The following is a 17,909-nucleotide window of genomic DNA, read 5'->3' as shown; positions in this document are numbered from 1 at the left end:
AGCTGAAGAAAGAATTGGTTCACCTAGAAAATAAGGCAGAAGAGGCTTACCAGAATACAATCCTGAGAATCAGAAAGCTGTAAAATATTGAAGAGGGTTTAAGAGACATGGAAGACAGTGAGACCTGACATTTAATGAGAGCTTGGTCAACTTTTCAAGATTAAATATTTTGTCTTCAATGTCTGAGGTTCTGTCTTCCAGGTGTTCTATCCTATTGGTTATACTTTCTATGGAGCTTTTAATTTGATTTATTGTCCCCCTCATTTCAAGTATTTCTATCGGTTTTTTTTTTCAGTATCTCTAACTCTTTATTGAAATGATCTCTTACTTCCCGTATTTGTTCTTTTAACTCTTGAGTGGTACAATCATTTAAAGCCTGCATTTGCTCTTTCATCTCAACATTTGCTTCTGATCATTTTAATTATGTACATTCTGAACTCCCTTGCTGACATTTCTTCTGCCATGCTGTCATTGGATTTTATTGATGTAGCATATAGGGTTGTTTGGGACATTTTCTTCCCTTGTTTTCTCATATTGCTCAGGTATCTACCCCTCTACTAGTGAAACTCTATTGACTTATAGTATCCCTGTAGATTCCAATAACTTGCCTCCTAGCCTTCAGTAGCCTGAAATCTTTGAGGATAATGCAGTCATAATGCACCTGAAAAGGTGGGGTATATTTCCTGCTGGTGGGAAGAGGCACCTCCACTTGTTGACTGATGGTCAGTCAAAAGGGAGACAAAAATATGGGCTGGTGCATGGCTGGTCTGGGCCTGTGTCTGTGGTTCTACTACTCTGGTAGGAAAGCCTCATCTGGTGGGGAAAACTCACCTGGTGGAGATGTCTCACTGGGCAAATCTCTGTAAAGTTCCCTTCAGTTCAGAGCCACCACCTGGGCTGGGCAGCCCTCCACTGTGACATTCCCAGGGGTCTTGACCTTCCTCCTCAGCCAGGGAGCCTCACTCTGTTACTGAGACTCTCGATGGGCAGTCCTCCTCTGCGACATTCCTTGGGGCCTGGAACTACCACTTCATCTGGTGTCCTGGCCCTGCAAGGGACTCTTTCTCTGAGCAGCGCTCCTCTATGATGTTCCCTGGGGACTGGATCTACTGCCCAGGCCTGGTACCCTCACTCTGTGTCGAAGCCTCTTCCTGGGCAGTCCTCCTCTACAATGCTCCCAGTTGTCTGGATTCATTACTCCAGTGGGAGAGTCTCACTGGGCAACTCTATTCGACAAAGTTCACTGCATTGTGGGACTACTGACCCATCCAGAAAGCCTCGCCCAGTGGGAGAGACTCACCTGACTGCTCTGAGTTAGTCCTGAGTCTCTCAGTACCTCATTTTCTTGAATCCTGTGTCCTGTAAAAGGGCCTACAGTCTCCTGTAGGTGTCTCTGGAAGGGAGCCACCCTTCTGATGATGATGGCCACACCCTGAGAAATAATTCAAAATGCCTGAACCAGCCTCCAAAGAAGTCGGGTAGCCCCAGCAAGGGTGTGCTGAGTCAGCACAGAGCCAAGTGCAGTGTTCCTCAGAAGTAGGGGGGCAGGAGTAAAGGCTCATTGATGGTGTCTGACCTCAATGTGGGAGTCAGGCAGGCCAGCTAGCTCCTTGATGGCATCTTACCTTGGCTAGGGGGTCAGGTGGGTCAGCTAGTTCCTCCTGATGGCGTCTGACCTTGGCATCATGGATTCTTATTCACATACCATTTCCCATTTAAGGGAAAATAGATGAAAAATTATGAGGAAGTAAGAAAGCTTCTTCTAAACCTGTAGACACAGCACAATAAAAAGCATATTAGGATTATTAATATTACAAACTTATGGTCATCTGATTAACTGCCACAAGCTGGATTATGTTAAATGATTGAATTTTAATTCTGGCCTCTTGAATAGGTGGAAAGTCTGTGGTCACAGCACTAACAGATTTAGTGTCTGATAAGGGCCATCTTCCAGTTCACAGATGGCTATCTTCCTGTGTCCTTACATGACAGAAGGGGAAGGCATTTCTCTTAGACTTTTTTAATAAAGGCACTAATTCTGTTCACAAGAACAGTGTTCTTATGGTTAACAGGACTACTACTACTTACCAGAGCAGGAACATGATCACCTCCAAAGGTATCACTACCAAATTCAATCACATTGGGTTTAAGCTTCAATTGAGGAATAGGTGGAGAATAAACATTCAGTCAATGAAAGGGGAAGAAGAATTGCCCTCAGTTGTTCTTCCTCAGCATCTATGTTATCTTCACTAGATGTTTCTACTGTTTCTATTTCTGTACAAGTGTCTGATGAGGCACATGCTAGGTTTTTCTGACATCCTCATTCTTGAAATGCAAAATAGTTAAAGTGATTAAGAAATATAATACTATATACCTCAGTTGACACAAAGTACGGAGACTAAGGATCCATTCTTCAACAAAGTAATCTGTTCATCAAATATTTACAAACCATCAGTTGTGTATCAAACATTTTTCTAGGTTGGATGAATATACCAGCAAGGATAAAGAGATAAATCATTGTCTTCATGGAAATTTCATTGAAATAAGAGAAGACTAAATTATGAGATTGTGATAAGTTCAGAAAACAAAGTAGATAATAGGAAAAGGAATGGTATGGAATGATCTACTCTGTGTGTGTGTGTGTGTGTGTGTGTGTGTGTGTGTGTGTGTGTGTGTATGTATCTTCTTGGAGAAGACTTTCCTCATAAAATTATACTTTTTATCAGTTTGAGGTTAAAATAGCTTGTGAACCATGGACAAAGAGGTTTCAAAGCACAAAAGAGAGTAAACGTAAATGCACAGAAAAGAATCAGGTTCTTAGAATGTTCAAAGAACAAGGAGCTAAAATGGGTGATGAGTGCAGTCAGGAGCTGAGAGGGCAGTCACTGGGGAAGGATTCTGTAGAACCCTCTCACTCCTGCTTTTGAGAACACTGTCAGTCAGATCAGACTGGATGCTGGGAATATAGTGAGAAGGTCATTGTAATAGTTATTTTGAAACATGGTGATCAGATTCTGGATATATTTTGAAAGGTGAAAGAATTGAATATGGACCATTAAAAAGAGTAGATAAAGATTAATTTTACTTGCTTGTTCTTATTTAAAGTTTTCACCTAATTTTACACTACCTGTCTTCAGACAGAGGAACATACATTATGTCTCACAGATATCATTTAATAGTGATGTTTTTTACTCTTTTCCTGTGTAATTTTTTAAAGAATTATAAACTGAAAACAAATAATAAATTCCTAATTATTTATGACACAGAAGTTCACAGCTATACTTTTGTTTAAAATCCCAAGAATAACTTTTGAATATGGAAATCTGGGGGGATTACTGTTGTATTTTTCAAACTGTGAATTGACTTAATTTTACCTTATGACTGAGTAGTGGGTCACAAGTTTAAGAGGGGTGGTAACAAATATATTTTTTTAAAAAAATAAAACAAGATATACAAAAACTCCGAGATTGTAGTAAAGAGCACATAGTAAGTGCAAGTATGTCAAATGGTTATTTGTTTCATTTAGGTAAATTAGATGATTGTGCATACCTGCATGTGTGCATGTAGCTTTTGAAGAATATGAGTTATTTTAAAAGTTTGTAAGTCATGGGTAAAAGCCTAAGGTTCTACTTTGCAGGTTATGTGCTCCAGAAATGGTCTTCAAAATTCTCTAAATATGCATATGTTTTCTGGGGAAAATTGTTATGGATATCATCAAATGCTTATAAAATATTTTTTTTAAAACAGCTCAAGAGACATACAAAATTTAAAGCAAATTAAATTATTATATTTGTGGCTTGGGAATAAATGTACTTTAAAATATAAAATAACAAATATAATAATTTTTATCTATATGTCTATTGTGCCAATATACGTACCTAATTAATTGCTTATTTGCTCCTAATTTAAATTGTTTCCAACCTATTTACATACTAACTCATATATTTTCCTAAAATTAAAGTACATGTAGACATACAACAGTGTGAAAAACTTACTATATATTTGCTTTTCTAAAATATCACATTTTCCTTAAAACACCTATGCATCTTAAATTTATCAAAATATTATATTTGTAGGCTTATGATAATATATAATGTATTAAGCAAATGGGAATATTGTCATGGTGGCATATATATGGGGGAATGTAAATGGACAGTTATGGAGACCTATTAATAAAACAGTGGAACAGAGCAAAAAGTGTGCATCCTGGTCACTTATTATGTGCCTGCTGCAGTGCCTCAGATCTTCTATCATCACTGTGGTTTTCACCATACAAACAGTGGCATGCACTTCATGTTTATGCAGTATGTCAAAATACACCCTACTCTTGTGTATACCTAAAAACAATCAACAAATAAAATAAAGCAAACACTGTGAGGAAGATAATATGCAGATTTTGCTAGGAAAGAAAATGAAGTCAAGAACTTTTGCCATGCAACAGTAACAAGAAAAATCAATAAAAAAGTAAGTGTTACAATTTGGACATTAGTCCACCAGTGTCACACTCTACAAGAAAATGAAAGAGAAAGTGAACTGTCAATTCTGGTTCTCTAATGCATGTAACTTGGGGATGTAAAGTACTGACTTCCCTTTTACTACCCCATTATGGAGACAACATGATATTAGAATTATTGTTGAAAACAGCACCCCATACAAATGATAGTACACATTTTAGCTCCACACAATTTATTCCAGTCCACTGAGGCTGAAATGAGTTTGGCAGCATTTGTTAACAATAGGAATAAAATAGAGCTGGAAAAAGTATATTTAAACAAAAACACATAATTTTCAGTAATGATGGTATGAGGGCATGGGGCAAACACCAGGACCAGGGAAACAGAAAACCTTTACAATGTAAGAGGATATGCAGACAAGGTCAGAGGGAAGTTGTGGATACTGTGTTGAGCTTTCTAGATCCCCACTGAAAACAGAAGGACTTATTTCCTAATCTGCAGTGAGTGCTACTGCCAAATGACTCTCTGCTGCCATCTCTCCCTGGAAGTTGTTCTGGGTTGGGGACTCTCTCACTTCCCAGCAGGCAGCCTGCATCTGATGATTGGTAATGTCCATAACTTAAGTACTGGTCCTTAGATTAGTACAGAATATCCAAATGGATATTTTCTATTCAAGAACTTCTTCAATGCACCATCAGTTAATGCTTTTTTATTAGTTCATTTATTTATACATAATATTAGGTTTCATTTTGACATAATCATAAATGGAATATAATTTGCTCCAATTCAGTACCCAGGACTTCCCTTTTCCCTCCTGTCCTGTGCCCTTATTTTCTTATCTCTAATCTAGTGATAACTTCCATTTATGTATATTTTTAAATAAGTGAATTACAGACATATGTACATATATATGTGAAATTCATTGTATTCATATATGTACATAGGAAAGTTTGATTAGTTGCATTACACTGTTCCTCCCTTTCCCTATCCCTTCTCCCTTCCCCTCAATCCCCTTCCTGAACTGCCCTGATCTCTCTTCTGTTTTCATGAAATTTTCCCACACTTTTATTTTTCTTTCTTTCTTTCTTTCTTTCTTTCTTTCTTTCTTTCTTTCTTTCTTTCTTTCTTTCTTTCTTTCTTTCCCTTATTTTGAACTAGCTTCTGCATATCAGTTAAAACACTCAACCCTTGACTTTCTGAGTCTGGCTTCTTTCACTTAGCATAATATTCTTTAGTGCCATCTGTTCATCAGTAAATGCATAATTTCATTCTTCTTTATAGCTAAGTCATACTCCATTATGTATATATGTTATATTTTGTTAATCAAATTTTTTTGATAGGCTTCTGTACTGGTTCCACGGCTTGACTGTGGTGAATTTGCTACTATAAAAATTGATTTGGCTGCAATCCTACAATATGCTGATTTTATGTGTACCAAAGAGGGTGATAACTGGGTCATATATTATTTCCATTCCTACTTTTTTTGAGGAGTCTTCATACTTCTTTAGAATGGTCATACTAAGTTGCAGTCCCACCAAGAATGTATGAGTTTACCTCTTCCCTCACATCCTTGCCAAAATTTATTATTATTTGTATTCTTGATAATTGCCATTCTGACTGGAGTGAAATAAAATCTCAATGTACTTTTCATTTGCATTTCCCTGATTGCTAGAGTTGCGAACATTTTTTCATATATTTATTGGCCATTGGTATTTCTTCTTTTGAGAAGTGTCTATTTAGTCTAGTTTTTTGTCCACTTATTTGTAGGGAGAAATCCTAGTTCTTGGCCCACAGCAGTTAGCTTCTCAAGAGTGTAAACTTGCAGAGGAGCATTATGCTCTGTCCACCTAGGAATGTAAACAACTGCCCCCAAATTTACCTAGTGTTACCAAGGGAACCTGTATAGGGGCCTGGTGGTCTGATCCCCCATGGCACATTGTGATTGGGTTAAAAGTCTATCAAATGTATGGTTTTTCCTGTAATAAATGAGCTTGTAGGTTGCTTGCCATGAGTCTGCACTTATTAACTGGATTATTTATTTTTGTGTTTAAGTTTTTTGAGTTCTTATATATTCTGGATATTAATTTCCTGTTAGAGTAACAGTTGGCAAAGATTTCCCATTCTGTAAGTTCTTTATTTGTTATCAGCCTGATTTCTTCCTTTGTCCAATTCTTCTCTTGTTTCACTCCTCTTCTATAATGATAATTCCTAAAACACACCCTAAAAATGTCCTTTGATTATCCAGCTCATAGTCTGTTTTCCAAGGGAAGCCATCTTCAAGATGAGCCACAATAATCTCAGACCACTTTCATTATCAGCTACCAGGAGATACACGGCATTACTCAAAATCCATAGGTATGACTAGACAAAGGATTTTTTTAATGTAGTTTGGGGATAGCTAATACTCAAGGAAAAAAAGGAAATGTTCTTGATAATGTTCTTACATTTTCAAATTGTACGCATGCTACCATATGTGGCAAAAGGGACTTTGCTTATGTGTTCAATTTTAAAGTCCTTTACATAAGGAGGTTGTCCTGTGTTATCCAGGTGGACCCAATCTAATTACACCATTCCTTAAAAACAGAAAACTTTTCCAAACATTGGTCAGAATGGTAGATGTGAACATGAGAGATTGGTCAGAAAGTTATAAGGTTGTTCATTTTAAGATGGAGGAAAACAGTCAAGGTTCAAGGACTGAAATTTCCCATTAAAAGCCAGAAAAAAATGAAGAAAGAGATTTGGCCTAGAACCTTCCAGTAGAGAGAACATCTGTGCTGGCACATTGACCATAGTTCAATGAGTCCAGTCTTGGGCTTCTCACATGAAATTCTATGAAAATGTGTTTGTGTTGTTTTAAACACTAGTTTTGGAATAATCTACTATAGAAGTAAAATAAATATAGCACTTTTCAATATCACTAACTCTGGTACTTGAGACACTGATGAGAGGCAAACACCAAAACAAGGGGTAGGACTTAGTGTGTCTTACCCAAGCCACATGCAGGTTCAGTGCATTTCCCATCAAAATGCCAACAACATTCTTCACAGAAATAAGAAAAACAAGTCTATAATTTATGTGGAATCAGAAAAAATCCTCAATAGACAAAGAAATATTGAATATAAAGAATAAGGCTGGAAGAAACATAATATAATCCAAAGTTATATTAACCCAAACAGCATGGTACTGGCATAAAAACAGACACACACATACCAGAGGAACATAACAGAAAAACTAAAAGTAAATTTATGTATGGATAGCCAACTATTCTTTGAAAATGATCCCCAAAACATAAATTGGAGAAAAGAGAGTCTCCTTAACATATTCATGTTCCAAAGTATGAAGGTAGATTCCTTTCACTAAATTTATAAAACCAGTTGAAAATGTATCAAAAGTTAAATGTTTGATCTGAAACCATGAAACACATTGGAGAATTAGAAAAATAATGAAAATATACTTCAAGACATTGTTACAGCGGGCTCTCTTCACGGGGCGATCCAAGATGGTAGCCTAGAGGGAGACTGCACCCCCGGTCGCTCCAGAACCCAGGAGTTAAGAAGGGGAGACATTGAGAGACTCGGACTGAAGTGGAGCCACGGGTGAGTCTGCCCACTGGGTAAAGCTCGGCCCGGGTGGCAGGCCCAGATAGAGGTGGCTTATCGGAGCCGGGCAGGGCAGCTAGAATCATCCACAGGCAGTCCTGCGCACTCCGGCGGTGGGCCCCGCCCACACAGCCAGCTTCTCCAGGTTCTCGGAACGGAACTGGCCCGCTAGTGAGAGCCTGTCTGAACAGAGCACGCTCCGAGTCCCGGAGCCCCTACAGTGCAGTGTACTCCTGCAAAGAACCAGCGGAGAGGCTCGATCTGCAGTCAGCCTCAGGGATAAGGGCAGGGTACCAGGAGACCTCTTCAGGCGGCACTGCCCACTCCGGCTGCGGGCTCTCTTCACGGGGCGATCCAAGATGGCGGCCTAGAGGGAGACTGCACCCCCGGTCGCTCCAGAACCCAGGAGTTAAGAAGGGGAGGCATTGAGAGACTCGGACTGAAGTGGAGCCACGGGTGAGTCTGCCCACTGGGTAAAGCTCGGCCCGGGTGGCAGGCCCAGATAGAGGTGGCTTATCGGAGCCGGGCAGGGCAGCTAGAGTCATCCACAGGCAGTCCTGCGCACTCCGGCGGTGGGCCCCGCCCACACAGCCAGCTTCTCCAGGTTCTCGGAACGGAACTGGCCCGCTAGTGAGAGCCTGTCTGAACAGAGCACGCTCCGAGTCCCGGAGCTGCTGCAGTGCAGTGTACTCCTGCAAAGAACCAGCGGAGAGGCTCGATCTGCAATCAGCCTCAGGGATAAGGACAGGGCAGCCGGAGACCTCTTCAGGCGGCTCTGCCCACTCCGGCTGCGGGCTCTCTTCACGGGGCGATCCAAGATGGCGGCCTAGAGGGAGACTGCACCCCCGGTCGCTCCACAACCCAGGAGTTAAGAAGGGGAGGCATTGAGAGACTCGGACTGAAGTGGAGCCACGGGTGAGTCTGCCCACTGGGTAAAGCTCAGCCCGGGTGGCAGGCCCAGATAGAGGTGACTTAGCAGAGCCGGGCAGGGCAGCTTGAGTCTTCCCAAGGTAGTCTTCCACACTCCGGCAGTGGGCTCTTCCCACACGGCCAGCTGCACGGTGCAGGCCCACAGTGAGAGCATTTCCGCACAGAGCCAGTTCCAAAACGTGGAACCAGTAGGGGGCTAGGGGCAGTATTCTTCGAATGAGCTGCTTTATCAGATTCCTCCAAGACATCAGGCTACTGAAAGCTGGGAGGTGATACACTGGAAATCTACTGGGACACTATAAGCCAATAGTGGAAAACTGCAATATCTCAGGGTCCCACTGACAACTGACCATTATGAGAAAACAAGGGAAGAAAATGTCCCAAACAAACCTAGATACTACATCAATAAAACCCAATGACAGCACAGCAGAAGAAATGTCAGAAAGGGAGTTCAGAATGTACGTAATTAAAACGATCAGGGAAGCTAATGAGGAGATGAAAGAGCAAATGCAGACATTGAAGGAGGAGATGAAAGAGCAAATGCAGGCATTAAATGATCGCACCAATCAACAGTTAAAAGACCAAATACGGGAAGCAAGAGATCATTTCAATAAAGAGTTAGAGATACTGAAAAAAAACCAAACTGAAATCCTTGAAATGAAGGAAACAATAAACCAAGTTAAAAACTCCATAGAAAGCATAACCAATAGGATAGAACACCTGGAAGACAGAACCTCAGACATTGAAGATAAAATATTTAACCTTGAAAACAAAGTGGAACAAACAGAGAAGATGGTAAGAAATCATGAACAGAATCTCCAAGAACTATGGGATATCATGAAAAGGCCAAATTTGAGAATTATTGGGATTGAGGAAGGCTTAGAGAAACAAACCAAAGGAATGAACAATCTATTCAATGAAATAATAACAGAAAATTTCCCAAATCTGAAGAACAAAATGGAAAACCAAGTACAAGAGGCTTATAGAACTCCAAACATACAAAATTACAACAGACCCACACCAAGGCACATTATTATGAAAATACCTAACATACAAAATAAAGACAGAATTTTAAAGGCCGCGAGAGAAAAGAATCAAATTACATTCAGAGGGAAACCAATAAGAATATCAGCAGATTTTTCAATCCAGACCCTAAAAGCTAGAAGGGCCTGGAACAACATATACCAAGCCCTGAAAGAAAATGGATGCCAACCAAGAATCTTATACCCAGCAAAACTTACCTTCAAATTTGACGATGAAATAAGATCCTTCCATGATAAACAAAAGCTAAAGAATTTACAAAAGAAAGCCAGCATTACAGAACATTCTCAGCAAAATATTCCATGAGGAAGAGATGAAAAACAACGATGCAAATCAGCAACAGGAGGCGCTAGCCTAAAGGAATAGCCAAATAAAGGAGAAACCAAATCATGTCAAAAACAAATATGAGTCAATTGACTGGGAATACAAATCATATCACAATAATAACCCTGAATGTTAATGGCCTGAATTCATCAATCAAAAGACACAGACTGGCAGATTGGATTAAAAAGAAAAATCCAACAATATGCTGCCTGCAAGAGACACATCTCATAGAAAGAGACACCCATAGACTAAAGGTGAAAGGATGGGGAAAAACATACCATGCACAAGGACACAGCAAAAAAGCTGGAGTATCCATCCTCATCTCAGATAATGTGGACTTCAAACCAAAACTAGTCAGAAGGGATAAAGAAGGACATTACATGCTGCTTAAGGGAAGCATAAATCAGCAAGACATAACAATCATAAATATCTATGCCCCGAACATTGGCTCATCCACGTACGTCAAACAAATCCTTCTCAATTCCAGAAATCAAATAGACCACAACACAATAATACTAGGCGATTTTAACACACCTCTCTCACCACTGGATAGATCGTCCAAACAAAAATTGAATAAAGAAACTATAGATCTCAACAACACAATCAGCAATTTAGACTTAACGGACATATATAGAATATACCATCCAACAAAGAATGAATACACTTTCTTCTCAGCAGCACATGGATCCTTCTCTAAAATAGACCATATTTTATGCCACAAAGCTACTGTTAGTAAATACAAGAAGATAGAGATACTACCTTGTACTCTATCAGATCATAATGGATTGAAATTAGAAAAAAATGACAGAATAAAAAACAGAAACTTCTCCAATACCTGGAGACTAAATAATACACTATTATATGATGAATGGATAACAGAAGACATCAGGAGGGAAATAAAAAAATTCTTAGAAGTAAACGAGAACAAAGACACATCATATCAAAATCTCTGGGACACTATGAAAGCAGTACTTAGAGGAAGATTTATTTCATGGGGTGCATTCAAAAAAAGAAGTAGAAATCAACAAATAAACAACTTAACACTACAGCTCAAAGCACTAGAAAAAGAAGAGCAGACCAATACCAAAAGTAGTAGAAGACAGGAAATAGTTAAAATCAGAGCCGAAATCAACGAAATCGAAACAAAAGAAACAATCAGAAAAATTAATAAAATAAATAGTTGGTTCTTTGAAAAAATAAATAAAATTGATAAACCCTTAGCCACACTAACAAAGAGAAAGAGGGAGAAAACTCAAATTACTAAAATTCGGAATGAACAAGGAAACATCACAACAGACACGAGTGAAATACAAAACATAATTAGAAGCTATTTCGAAAATCTATACTCCAACAAAACAGAAAACCTTGAAGACATCAACAAATTTCTAGAGACATATGAACTACCTAAACTGAACGAGGAGGACATACACAACTTAAATAAACCAACTTCAAGCAATGAAATAGAAGAGGTCATCAAAAGCCTACCAACAAAGAAAAGTCCAGGACCAGATGGGTTCTCAGCCGAGTTCTATAAAACCTTTAAAGAAGAGCTCATTCCAATACTCCTCAAACTATTCCATGAAATAGAAGAGGAGGGAACCCTACCAAACTCGTTCTATGAAGCCAATATCACCCTGATACCTAAACCAGACAGAGACACATCAAGGAAAGAAAATTTCAGACCAATATCCTTAATGAACATCGATGCAAAAATTCTCAACAAAATTTTAGCAAATCGCATACAAATATATATTAAAAAGATAGTGCACCACGATCAAGTGGGTTTTATCCCAGGGATGCAAGGTTGGTTCAACATTCGGAAATCAATAAATGTCATTCACCATATCAACAGACTTAAAGTTAAGAATCACATGATTATTTCAATAGATGCAGAAAAAGCATTTGATAAAATACAGCATCCCTTCATGCTCAAAACACTAGAAAAAATTGGGGTAATGGGAACATTCCTAAACATTATAAAGGCCATCTACGCTAAGCCCATGGCTAATATCATTCTAAATGGTGAAAAACTGAAAGCGTTCCCCCTAAAAACTGGAACAAGGCAGGGATGCCCTCTTTCACCGCTTCTATTCAACATCGTCCTTGAGACTCTAGCCAGAGCAATCAGACAAACCACAGAAATTAAAGGGATACGAATAGGAAAAGAAGAACTCAAACTATCCCTGTTCGCTGATGACATGATTATATATTTAGAGGAACCTGGAAATTCCACCAGAAAACTTTTAGAACTCATAAGTGAATTCAGTAAAGTAGCAGGTTACAAGATCAATGCTCATAAATCCAATGCATTTTTATACATAAGTGATGAATCTTCAGAAAGAGAAATTAGGAAAACTACTCCATTCACAATAGCATCGAAAAAAATAAAATACTTGGGAATCAATCTCACAAAAGAGGTGAAAGACCTCTACAATGAGAACTACAGAACACTAAAGAAAGAAATTCAAGAAAACCTTAGAAGATGGAAAGATCTCCCATGTTCCTGGATAGGCAGAATTAATATCGTCAAAATGGCTATACTACCTAAAGTTCTATACAGATTCAATGCAATTCCAATTAAAATCCCAATGATGTACCTCGCAGAAATAGAGCAAGCAATTATGAAATTCATCTGGAAGAATAAAAAACCTAGAATAGCTAAAGCAATCCTCAGTAGCAAGAGCGAAGCAGGGGGTATTGCAATACCAGATCTTCAACTCTACTACAAAGCAATAGTAACAAAAACGGCATGGTATTGGTACCAAAATAGACAGGTAGATCAATGGTACAGAATAGAGGACATGGACACAAACCCAAATAAATACAATTTTCTCATACTAGACAAAGGTTCCAACAATATGCAATGGAGAAAAGATAGCCTCTTCAACAAATGGTGCTGGGAAAACTGGAAAACTCTATGCAATAGAATGAAACTAAACCCCTATCTCTCACCCTACACAAAACTCAACTCAAAATGGATCAAGGACCTCGGAATCAGACCAGAGACCCTGCATCTTATAGAAGAAAAAGTAGGTCCAAATCTTCAACTTGTTGGCTCAGGATCAGATTTCCTTAACAGGACTCCCATAGCACAAGAAATAAAAGCAAGAATAAACAACTGGGATAGATTCAAACTAAAAAGCTTTCTCTCAGCAAAGGAAACTATCAGAAATGTGAAGAGAGAGCCTACAGAGTGGGAGAATATCTTTGCCAACCATACCTCAGATAGAGCGCTAATTTCCAGAATCTATAAAGAACTCAAAAAACTCTACACGAAGAATACAAATAATCCAATCAACAAATGGGCTAAGGAAATGAACAGACACTTCACAGAAGAAGATGTACAAGTAATCACCAGATATATGAAAAAATGTTCAACATCCCTAGTAATAAGGGAAATGCAAATCAAAACCACCCTAAGATTTCATCTCACCCCAATTAGAATGGCGATTATCAAGAATACAAGCAACAATAGGTGTTGGCGAGGATGTGGTGAAAAAGGAACACTCATACATTGCTGGTGGGGTTGCAAATTAGTGCAACCACTCTGGAAAGCAGTGTGGAGATTCCTCAGAAAGCTTGGAATGGAAACACCATTTGACCCAGCTATCCCACTCCTTGGCCTATACCCAAAGGACTTAAAATCAGCATACTACAGAGATACAGCCACATCAATGTTCATTGCTGCTCAATTCACCATAGCCAGATTGTGGAACCAACCTAGATGCCCTTCAGTTGATGAATGGATAAAGAAACTGTGGCATATTTATACAATGGAATATTACTCCGCAATGAAGAATGATAAAATTATGGCATTTGTAGGCAAATGGTCGAAATTGGAGAATATCATGCTAAGTGAGATAAGCCAATCTCAAAAAACTAAAGGACAAATGATCTCGCTGATAAGCGGATGAGGACATATAATGGGGGGTGGGAGGGGCTAGCATTAGGTTTAGGGTTAGGTTTAGAGTTAGGCTAAGGAGAGCAGTAAGAATGAAGGAAAGAAGGACTGTGTAGAGGGAAAAGAGGGGTGGGAGGGGTGGGAGGGGTGGGAGGGGTGGGGGGGAGGGGAAAAATATAATAAACATCATTACCCTATGTAAATGTAAAAAAAATAAATAAATATAAAAAAAAAAGACATTGTTACATGTAATGTTTATTTTTTAAAATTATTTTTGACAGGATTCCAACAACACAGGCAAAGAAAAATATAGACAAATGAGATCACATCAAACAAAGACTCTTGTGCATAGCAAAGGAAACAAGGAAGAGTAATGATATGATCAATAAAATGGGAGGAAATATTTATAAAATATTCTAAGAAAATTTACATCCAGAATATACATGGAACTCAATAAACTCAACAGAAAGAAATTCAGTGAAATGAGCAAATGATCTGACTCAGCACTCCTTAAAAGAAGATAAAGTAATGGCCATGAAGTTCATGAAAAATCACTTGACATCACCACTCATCAAGGAAATGCAAATAAAAATCACAATGGGACAACATCTGACCCCAGTTGGACTGGATATAATCAAAAAGATAAACCAACCCCCCCCAAAATGCTATCAAGGATGTGGAGAAAATGGAAATTTTACATATTTTTTGTGGGAATGTAAATTAGTACACTCATTATGGAAAACTGGAAGTTCCTCAAAAAACTAAAAACTGGGCTGGGGAGATAGCTCAGTTGGTAGAGTGCTTGCATTGCAAGCACAAGGCCCTGGGTTCGATCCCTAGCACTGCAAAAAAAAAAAAAAATACTAAAAACTTACATGCAATCCAGCTATTCTACTACTGAGTAGCCAATGGAAATGAAATCAATATATTAAAGAGTTACCTACATGTTCACATTTATTGCAGCACTATTCTCAGAAGCTAAGATTTGAGGTCAATTTAATTATTTATTTGTTGGTGGTTGAATGGAAAAAGAGAATGTGGTATATACATACATATATATATATATATATATATATATATATATATATATATATAAGATATTATTCAGCCATTAAAAATAATGAAAACCTGTCATATGCAGCAACATGAACAGAAGGGAGGACATTATGTTAAGTGAAATACATCAGACACAGGAAGACAAATGTCACATGATTTTTGCTACATGGAAACTAAAAACATGAATTCAATAGATGTAAAGAATAGAATCACAGTCACTAGAGGTCTGAAAGAGTTTGAAGGAGGTTTGGTATAGGGGGTTAGTCCTAATGTTCTACAGCACAGTAGGGGGAATGTACTTCCCAACCAGTTATCACATATTTTTAAAGAGATTTTTAAAGGAACAGTTGAAGTTTCCTAATACAATTAATTGCTAAATATATAAGGAGATGAAAATGCTAAATTATCCTATCATTAGGTATTGTTTACAGGTGTTGAATTGTCAACGATTTGTCTTATAAACGTATACAACTAATAATGTCAAAAAGAAATTTTCTTGAAAAAATCAATATAATCTCTTGAGACATTTTCTATCTAATATTTTAAATTAAAATATTCAGAATCAGGAAGATGATAATTAATATTTACTTGTAGATATTCCTAAATTCAAAACATTTAATCATCCTAGAGTTGTTTTTGTTTTTGTTGTTTCCCTCCTCTGAGGTGCTGGGGACTCCAACCATAGCCCTTGCTCATGCTAGGTGAGCGCTGTCCAATTTGAGCTATTTCTTCAGCTCCCCTTCAATCATTTTAAATGACCCACCTCATACCAGATTTAAATTTATACCAAGGAAATTCTGGAGGCTCCTTTGCAGTGACAAATAACATATTCACTTTTATTATTTTATTCTTTTCTCTGTATATAAAGCATGAGAGTTTTTATCTTGTCTTTCATAGTAACAGGTACTTCATTGACTGAAATTATGAATTTTTTTTTTCTAGAATGCTTTTCTTTCCATGAAATTCTAAAGAAAGTCCTTATTTTATCTCATCTTATTTGACTGAAATTATTTACACTGTAAAATGCTGACAGACTACTTCTCCTGAGAGAACACTGCAACCTCTCCTTTTATTTATTATTTTTATTTTGGGGAAAGTACTTAAGGAAAATGTGGTTTCACTCTTGAAAAATTAATTGTTCTGAAGTAACTAAACAAAAATTTAGCAAATAACTTTTGGAACAGTCATAAAATGTACACATGAATCCAGATAGCTAGAAATATTTCATGCAGACACATTTTGTAAGATAATTTTAATGCATTCTGTAAATAGTAATGCAAAAAAGTTGTGTGTTTTATCGGTGAAAAAGTAAGTAAAGCTGCTATATTAATAAACATGTGCTATTTGAAGAACTTTCCAAACTTTGAGGTAAAGTGTAATTTCTTTTAATTCCTCTCATGACTTTTGAAGCCTTATTGTCAATCTACTCTTACAGATGTTAAATTCTTCTAAGCTTTTTCATATTGATTGAATTTTGCTCTTTTTTTCCAGTCTCATGTGGAAAGATCTTTAGTACATTTTTTTTTTAACAAAGAACATATAGGCTCACTTTATTGGACACATACATATATTAATTTTGATGCTAGTTTGACTAGATAGATAACAAAATAACTTTGTCAATATTTTAAAGGCAATTGCACATTATGTTTTATCTTTGGATATTGATTAGAAATTCCATCAATGATTTGTATTCATTTATGCATAAAAATTTTATCTGCCTTAGAATATCATCATGATCAATGGAATTCTGACTTATCTAGCATATTGCTTTCCATTCCTTCTATTTTGAAAAAGGTGGATTTGTGCATTCTGAAAACATTGCATTTTCAAGTTCAGGAAAACACCCTCTTTCATATCCATAGTGTTGGTAATTGCTTCATTCTCTTTCTAGATTTCCTTTTAGATGGATTAATTCTTCACACCTCTTCATGGCTTTGTATTTCCCCTCATTTTCTTCTTGTTTTGGATTTTAGGGATTTTTGCCTTAACTACATTTGTAATTACTAATTACACATATTGTTTCCTTCCTTCTGTTAATTAACCATTCTATTTAAAATTTGATGTGGCTAATATTATTTAATTCTTACTAAATCTTTCTTGTGTTTCTTCACTGAATTCCTTTTTACTCATTGGTATTCATATTTCCAGAGACAATTGACAATAATTTTTAAAAAATTTCTTAAGTTTATAAGTCAGCTTTCTGCTTGCACACTTTCCTTTTATATATATGTGCAGAATATATATATATATATATATATATACACACATGTGCATACATATTTACAGATATTTATTTTTTCTCTCTAAATGATCAAGTGTTCAGGGTTGTTTGTGCACATTTTTTCAATGACTAGTCAGGCTGATTAACAGGTATTTGCTATGTGTTTTTCTCTGCAGATGTATAGTCAGTTTCTCCAATATTTCTCCCCAAGGATAAAATAAAAGTTGGATTTTAAGTGAGTTTTCTGGATACAATAGTAGGTTTGGTTTAAGACTACTATGCAGCAGATAAGATGAGCATCCATCTATGTATCAAATAAGAATGTGAATATTGCCTGAGTGCATTTGCTTCATAGAAATTATTATTTCTCCCTCTCTCTCTCT

The sequence above is a fragment of the Sciurus carolinensis genome, unplaced genomic scaffold, assembly GCF_902686445.1.
Source record: "Sciurus carolinensis unplaced genomic scaffold, mSciCar1.2, whole genome shotgun sequence".
NCBI classification, from domain to species: Eukaryota; Metazoa; Chordata; class Mammalia; order Rodentia; family Sciuridae; genus Sciurus; species Sciurus carolinensis.
The sequence above is the reverse complement of the archived record's forward strand: the minus strand, read 5'-3'. Positions refer to the sequence as shown.